The following is a 7,442-nucleotide window of genomic DNA, read 5'->3' on the forward strand; positions in this document are numbered from 1 at the left end:
CCCCTCCCCCGTCCCCCTTTATTCCCTCCCCCCCCGTCCCCCTTTATTCCCTCCCCCCCCGTCCCCCTTTATTCCCTCCCCCCTCCCCCTTTATTCCCTCCCCCCCTCCCCCTTTATTCCCTCCCCCCCTCCCCCCCGTCCCCCTTTATTCCCTATCCCTATATTTCTGGGGAATGGACCAATCACAGAACAGCAGCAACAGATAGACTGCAACTCCCAGAAGCTGCTGCTGGATAGGATCATGTGACATGGTCAGACCAATGAGAGGGCGTTAGGCAGAATGACAGTTGGCAGTTGGTCTGAGGGGAGCAAAGTGTGAGGAAGTGAATTAAGGGAGAGAGATAAGATTTCCTTACCTGGGATGAGCCTTATCTCTATCCTAACCAGGGCCGCCAACAGCGGGGGACAGAGGGCACTGGCGTCCCGGGCCCCCTGCGCGGCCGTGCCCCTCTATAAATCCCATTGCCTGGTCACCACCGGGTGACAGGATTTAGCGCGCTCGCGGTCTGCCAGGCAGCGCGCGCGTCTCTGCAAAAAAATAAAAATCTCCCCCGTTTCCAGATTGGCTGGCGCGTGTTGGCACGCTGCCAGGAATTTTTTTTTGGCCCGCAGCAAGCTCTATGTGAGCTTGCATAGCGAGGCCCGCCTCTTCCTGCATGGAGCAAGTCAGGTGAGTACCGCTCCATGCCACTCTCGCTTCCCCCTTGTCCTCCTGATCTGATATCCCCCCCCCCACCGCTCCGATTCACCCCCCCCGTGTGTATGTGAGTGTCTGTGTGTGTGTCTGAGTGTCAGAGCGAGAGAGTCAGAGAGAGAGCGAGAGAGAGTAAGAGAGTCAGAGAGAGAGAGCGAGTCAGAGCGAGAGTCAGAGAGTCAGAGCGTCAGAGAGAGTCAGAGCGTCAGAGAGTCAGAGAAAGAGAGTCAGAGAAAGAGAGAGTCAGAGAAAGAGAGAGAGAGTCAGAGCGAGTCAGAGAGAGAGAGTGAGAGTCAGAGAGTCAGAGAGAGAGTAAGAGAGAGCGAGTCAGAGAAAGAGTCAGAGAGTGTGTAAATGTTACCCACATACCCTGTAATCATTATACCCAACCCCCCAATAATTAATGTACTGTATAACCATTATACCCAACCCCCTAGTATTTGTGTAATCATTGTCCCCCACCCCCTATTATTCACGCTTTGGCAATACTAAAATGTTTGTGAGAGAGAGAATATGAATACAGTCACCCACCCACTTGTCAGTCACCCACCCCCCACACCCACTCTCTCTGTCTTCTCTTAACTGCCCTATACCTTCACCGAAATAACCTGTACTGCTTTCTTCCAGATCTGACTCTCACGCTTGACACGGGAGATATCTGAACCCCCCTAACCCAGAAGACCGGTAGGTCTTATCATTTTAATATATATAATACATTTTAATATATTTTAATATAGGTAGATGTGATATCATTTTGCGTGGTACACCTGCTAAGAAGCACAGGGAAAGAGATCTGCCAAAGTACAATTGCCTACGCGGACCCCGGCATATAAGCAGCTGCCCCCCCGCCAACCCCCCCTCAGTTTATCACAACCAGGGCTAATATATACATTTTAACTTTTTTCTTTCAAACGTAAAGGTTTTTTTTTTTTTAATACAGGAAGGCCCCGCTTTTCGGCGCTTCGTTATCCGGCGTTCCGCTTATACGGCGGCGCCGAGAAGGGGCCGCCATCTTTAATCCGCAGTCGCAGAACGGGCGGTTGCGCCCGGCAAAAAACGCTGTTCTGTGCATGCAGAGAACTGAAAATCGCCGGATCTGCTTTCCGGCGATTTTCACTATACGGCGGGCCCGTGGAACGGAACCCGCCGTATACCCGGGGCCCTGCTGTATACTTTTTTTTTTTTTAATCATTTTTCAATATTTTTAACTTTTTTGTATTTTTATTTTTTAAATGTAAAGTTTTTTTGAAGTGAAACTTCTTTAGTGGCACCTAGTCATGATGGGACAAAACTGGAGACATGGAGACGAAATGTGAAACGGAAGTGACGACACGTAATGGCCACCGCTCCCCCCACACGCCCGCTGTTGCCGCCGGCGCCGTTCCTAATGGCCGCTGTCACATGCGGCGGCACACTGACTGACACACACACACACACACACACACACACACACTGACTGACACACAGTGACACACAATGACTGACACACACACACACATTGACTGACACACACATACACACTGACTGACACACACCTACTGACTGACACACACGGACTGACACGCACACGCACACACTGACTGATGCACACACACACACTGACTGACACACACGGACTGACTGACTGACTGACTGACTGACACACACACACACACACACACACACACACACACACACACACACACACACACACTGACTGATGCACACACACACACACTGACTGATGCACACACACACACACTGACTGATGCACACACACACACACTGACTGACACACACACACACACACACACACACACACACACACACACACACACACACACACACACACTGACTGACACACACATACTGACTGACACACATGGACTGACTGACTGACTGACACACACAAACACACACACACACACACACTGACTGACACACACACACACTGACTGACACACACACGGACTGACTGACACACATGGACTGACTGACTGACTGACACACACACACACACACAGACACACACACACACTGACTGATGCACACACACACACACACACACACACACACACACACACACACACACACACACACACACACACACACACAATTTGCAGCTACTATAAATATAGAAGTGCAAATAGCTAAAACACGTGTTCTAAGTCAAACTTCTTGGCATTTTGGCTCTGAAATTGTATTTTTTATTTTTCATTAAAAATATCATTCTTACAAATACAATTTCTGTGACAAAACAGTGACAAAAGATAAAGAAGTTTCACTTACTATGCGCGTGCACAGCACACACAGCTTTTTTTTTTGTCAAGGTAAAGTCTTATTCTATTTAAAGAGATGAAGTTTCCCGTTTATCTCCAACCCTAGGATACTGGGCAAGCCATTTTTACATTTTTTAACCTAAAACTGTGTAACAAAGGAGTCATTTGGTTGTTATATTTCTGGGGAATGGACCAATCACAGAGCAGCAGCAACAGATAGACTGCAACTGCCAGAAGCTGCTGCTGGATAGGAGCATGTGACATGGTCAGACCAATGAGAGGGCGTTAGGCAGAATGACAGTTGGCAGTTGGCAGTTGGCAGTTGGTCTGAGGGGAGCAAAGTGTGAGGAAGTGAATTAAGGGAGAGAGATAAGGCTCATCCCAGGTAAGGAAATCTTATCTCTATCCTAACCAGGGCCGCCAACAGCGGGGGACAGAGGGCACTGGCGTCCCGGGCCCCCTGCGCGGTCGTGCCCCTCGATAAATCCCATTGCCTGGTCACCACCGGGTGACAGGATTCAGCGCGCTCGCGGTCTGCCAGGCAGCGCGCGCGTCTCTGCAAAAAAATAAAAATCTCCCCCGTTTCCAGATTGGCTGGCGCGTGTTGGCACGCTGCCAGGAATTTTTTTTGGCCCGCAGCAAGCTCTATGTGAGCTTGCATAGCGAGGCCCGCCTCTTCCTGCATGGAGCAAGTCAGGTGAGTACCGCTCCATGCCACTCTCGCTTCCCCCATGTCCTCCTGATCTGATATCCCCCCCCCCACCGCTCCGATTCACCCCCCCCGTGTGTATGTGAGTGTCTGTGTGTGTGTCTGAGTGTCAGAGCGAGAGAGTCAGAGAGAGAGCGAGAGAGAGTAAGAGAGTCAGAGCGAGAGCGAGAGTCAGAGCGAGAGTCAGAGCGAGAGTCAGAGCGTCAGAGAGAGAGAGTCAGAGCGTCAGAGAGAGTCAGAGAAAGAGAGAGTCAGAGAAAGAGAGTCAGAGAAAGAGAGTCAGAGAAAGAGAGTCAGAGAAAGAGAGTCAGAGAAAGAGAGAGTCAGAGAAAGAGAGAGAGCGAGTCAGAGCGAGAGTCAGACAGAGTCAGAGAATCAGAGAGAGAGAGTGAGAGTCAGAGAGTCAGAGAGAGTAAGAGAGAGAGTCAGAGAAAGAGAGAGTCAGAGAAAGAGAGAGTCAGAGAAAGAGAGAGTCAGAGAAAGAGAGAGTCAGAGAAAGAGAGTCAGAGAAAGAGAGAGAGCGAGTCAGAGCGAGAGTCAGACAGAGTCAGAGAATCAGAGAGAGAGTGAGTCAGAGAGAGAGTAAGAGAGAGAGCGAGTCAGAGTCTCTGAGAGAGAGTCAGAGAAAGAGTCAGAGAGTGTGTAAATGTTACCCACATACCCTGTAATCATTATACCCAACCCCCCAATAATTAATGTACTGTATAACCATTATACCCAACCCCCTAGTATTTGTGTAATCATTGTCCCCCACCCCCTATTATTCACGCTTTGGCAATACTAAAATGTAATGTTTGTCATGCCAATAAAGCTAATTTGATTTGAGAGAGAGAGTGTATGAGAGAGAGGGAGTGTATGAGAGAGAGGGAGTGTATGTGTGTCTGTGAATGAATACAGAATACATATGTCAGTCACCCACCCACCCAAGTGTCAGTCACCCACCCAAGTGTCAGTCACCCACCCACCCAAGTGTCAGTCACCCACCCAAGTGTCAGTCACCCACCCACCCACCCGTCAGTCACCCACCCACCCACCCAAGTGTCAGTCACCCACCCACCCAAGTGTCAGTCACCCACCCACCCACCCAAGTGTCAGTCACCCACCCACCCACCCAAGTGTCAGTCAGTCACCCACCCAAGTGTCAGTCAGTCACCCACCCAAGTGTCAGTCAGTCACCCACCCAAGTGTCAGTCAGTCACCCACCCAAGTGTCAGTCACCCACCCACCCACGTGTCAGTCACCCACCCACCCACGTGTCAGTCACCCACCCACCCACCCAAGTGTCAGTCACCCACCCAAGTGTCAGTCACCCACCCACCCACCCAAGTGTCAGTCACCCACCCACCCACCCAAGTGTCAGTCACCCACCCACCCAAGTGTCAGTCACCCACCCACCCACCCAAGTGTCAGTCACCCACCCACCCAAGTGTCAGTCAGTCACCCACCCAAGTGTCAGTCACCCACCCACCCAAGTGTCAGTCACCCACCCACCCAAGTGTCAGTCAGTCACCCACCCAAGTGTCAGTCAGTCACCCACCCAAGTGTCAGTCAGTCACCCACCCAAGTGTCAGTCACCCACCCAAGTGTCAGTCACCCACCCACCCACGTGTCAGTCACCCACCCACCCACCCAAGTGTCAGTCACCCACCCAAGTGTCAGTCACCCACCCACCCACCCAAGTGTCAGTCAGTCACCCACCCAAGTGTCAGTCACCCACCCACCCAAGTGTCAGTCAGTCACCCACCCAAGTGTCAGTCAGTCACCCACCCAAGTGTCAGTCAGTCACCCACCCAAGTGTCAGTCACCCACCCACCCACGTGTCAGTCACCCACCCACCCACCCAAGTGTCAGTCACCCACCCAAGTGTCAGTCACCCACCCACCCACCCAAGTGTCAGTCAGTCACCCACCCAAGTGTCAGTCACCCACCCACCCAAGTGTCAGTCAGTCACCCACCCAAGTGTCAGTCAGTCACCCACCCAAGTGTCAGTCAGTCACCCACCCAAGTGTCAGTCACCCACCCACCCACGTGTCAGTCACCCACCCCCCCACCCAAGTGTCAGTCACCCACCCAAGTGTCAGTCACCCACCCACCCACCCAAGTGTCAGTCACCCACCCACCCACCCAAGTGTCAGTCACCCACCCACCCACCCAAGTGTCAGTCACCCACCCACCCAAGTGTCAGTCACCCACCCACCCACCCAAGTGTCAGTCACCCACCCACCCAAGTGTCAGTCAGTCACCCACCCAAGTGTCAGTCAGTCACCCACCCAAGTGTCAGTCAGTCACCCACCCACTTGTCAGTCACCCACCCACCCACTCTCTCTGTCTTATCTTAACTGCCCTATACCTTCACCGAAATAACCTGTACTGCTTTCTTCCAGATCTGACTCTCACGCTTGACACGGGAGATATCAGAAACCCCCTAACCCAGAAGAGCGGTAGGGAACACCCCAGTCCCATACTGAATCCCCCCCAGGTATTTTGTCATATAGGATGTAGCATTGGGTATCTTTGTCTTTTGTTGAAAATATTAAAATAAACAGATTGCATTGTAATGTTTTTTTATTACCAAGAAAAAAGTAAAGTAAAAGTTGTCCGCGAAAAAAATTTCCCCGCTGTCGGTGCGCTATGAGGGGGGGGGGGGAGGGGGAGGGGGCAGCTCCTTTCATTTGTCCCGGACCCCCTGATTTCTGTTGGCGGCCCTGATCCTAACTGCAGGCGCAGGGATTTCCCATAAAGACTGTGATATCATTTTGCGTGGTACACCTGCTACCTGCTGTGCTAGAAGCACAGGGAAAGAGATCTGCCAAAGTACAATTGCCTACGCGGACCCCGGCATATAAGCAGCTGCCCCCCCGCCAACCCCCCCTCAGTTTATCACAACGAGCCTAATATATACATTTTAACTTTTTTTCTTTCAAACGTAAAGGTTTTTTTTTTAATACAGGAAGGCCCCGCTTTTCGGCGCTTCGTTATCCGGCGTTCCGCTTATACGGCGGCGCCGAGAAGGGGCCGCCATCTTTAATCCGCAGTCGCGCAAGCGCAGAATGGGCGGTTGCGCCCAGCGCGCATGCGCAGACCATTGTATGCGCGCGCATACCGTAGTTTGCGCGCGCAGACCCAGGCCGCGCATGCGCAGAACGGCAAAAAAACGCCGTTCTGTGCATGCAGAGAACTGAAAATCGCCAGATCTGCTTTCCGGTGATTTTCACTATACGGCGGCCCGTGGAACGGAACCCGCCGTATACCCGGGGCCCTGCTGTATACTTTTTTTTTTTTTTAATAGTTTTTCAATATTTTTTACTTTTTTTGTATTTTTATTTTTTAAATGTAAAGTTTTTTTTGAAGTGAAACTTCTTTAGTGGCACCTAGTCATGATGGGACAAAACTGGAGACATGAAGACGAAATGTTGAAACGGAAGTGACGACACGTAATGGCCACCGCTCCCCCCACACGCCCGCTGTTACATGCGGCGGCAGCGATAGCTAACGGCTAGCCGCGACCCGCTGCCATGCTGCATATGCGCAGTTTTGATGGCGCAGCTGACGGACGCCACGCATGCGCAGAAGCGGCGCCATTCCCCCCACACGCCCGCCGTGTCCATACCTCGCGCTGACTCTACACACACACCAGCACCGGGGACTCTCCGCTGCCGGGGGTAGATAGTCCCCCAGGTCCACAGCTCCACCGGGGGTGGGGAAAGTCAGGAGAGAGGGGGCAGGACACTGACAGACAGACACACATTGACTGACACACATACACACACACACTGACTGA

At 51.9% G+C, this 7,442-nt stretch overlaps 1 long non-coding RNA gene across 1 annotated transcript; it reads left to right on the forward strand.

Moving 5' to 3' along the window:
- Nucleotides 1-278: 278 nt before the first annotated feature.
- On the forward strand, nucleotides 279-7,109 carry LOC142486108 (uncharacterized). Its single transcript, XR_012798801.1, has 3 exons — nucleotides 279-670; nucleotides 1,322-3,337; nucleotides 6,046-7,109. It is a non-coding gene; the product is annotated as an uncharacterized LOC142486108 (long non-coding RNA).
- Nucleotides 7,110-7,442: the final 333 nt, after the last annotated feature.

This window comes from Ascaphus truei, unplaced genomic scaffold (assembly GCF_040206685.1).
Source record: "Ascaphus truei isolate aAscTru1 unplaced genomic scaffold, aAscTru1.hap1 HAP1_SCAFFOLD_742, whole genome shotgun sequence".
NCBI classification, from domain to species: Eukaryota; Metazoa; Chordata; class Amphibia; order Anura; family Ascaphidae; genus Ascaphus; species Ascaphus truei.